Raw genomic sequence first — 1144 nt, forward strand, 5'->3', positions numbered from 1 at the left:
CCTTAAAATTACAAGATCAATCCCCCTTTAACCCTCTCAACAAACTAGACTAATTAAATCCGAATAAAATTAAATAAAAATATGAAAAATGACAAAAAATTGGCATTTACAGCTACCCCTCTTTGCTCGAGATCATGAAAAGTTTTCATGCAAATAAAGTAATGACATGGCGAACTTGATCATATATCAACTCTCATGAAAGCATTTTGAAAAAATGGTGATCGAAACTTGCTTCTAGGGTTGCCTACATATACTTGGCTATTAAAGAATTAGGTCAGTGTAGTTCTGGGAAAATTTGATAGTTGGGACTACCGGATACTGGAGTTAACATTGTTGTTGCTGCTGCTGTTGTTGTTACTGTTACTCGCTTCTTACATCAAAACAAAAAGAGAAGAGCACGCCATATGTCTGTAGACTAAGAGTACAAAATTCCTGTCTTTGTTTCTCCCGGAGTCAAAATCTTGATTCTTAACTTGCTCGCCTGTGTGGACCTTAGATTGGATCTTGATGCTCTTTGAAGAAAAAGTCATGGCTCATTCTCGATTGCTTGATTTCCTGCTCAGAATTTGGCAAAGTAAAACTTGAGAAGCTGGGTTGATGACACATTATCAAGGCTAACTCTTACTATCTTGTGATCGAAAGACTTCTTTCTTATGATGAGAAACTGAAACTGCAAGCTTTAATCGTCACTTGTGTTATAGGGCTGAGCCTGCAAAAGCCATAAAAGACGAACAAAATGAACAAAAAATTTCTACCCCAGTCTAGCACTAGGAAAATTTTGTGAGTTATTAGAGAAAGCTATAAACTATCTAATTTATTGAAATAAAGACAAAGAGACACTAGTATAAACTAGTTATGTGAGGATACGCAACCATGGGGTAGTACCCTATGTTACCAAAGGAAATGGAATTAGAGCATAGTATCCTATATTACTGAAAGGAAACGTTACTAGGGGTTGGCACCCTGTATCCCCGAAAAGGAGTGTGATTATGGGTTGGTATCCTGTATCACTAGGAAGGGATGTAACCAATGGTTGGTACCCTGTATTACTGAAAGGAAATGTAACCAGGGGTTGGCGCTCTGTATTACTAGGAAGAAATATAACTAGGGTTTGGCTCCCTGCATCACTAGGAAATAATATAAC

Source organism: Nicotiana attenuata, unplaced genomic scaffold, assembly GCF_001879085.1.
Source record: "Nicotiana attenuata strain UT unplaced genomic scaffold, NIATTr2, whole genome shotgun sequence".
NCBI lineage: Eukaryota > Viridiplantae > Streptophyta > Magnoliopsida > Solanales > Solanaceae > Nicotiana > Nicotiana attenuata.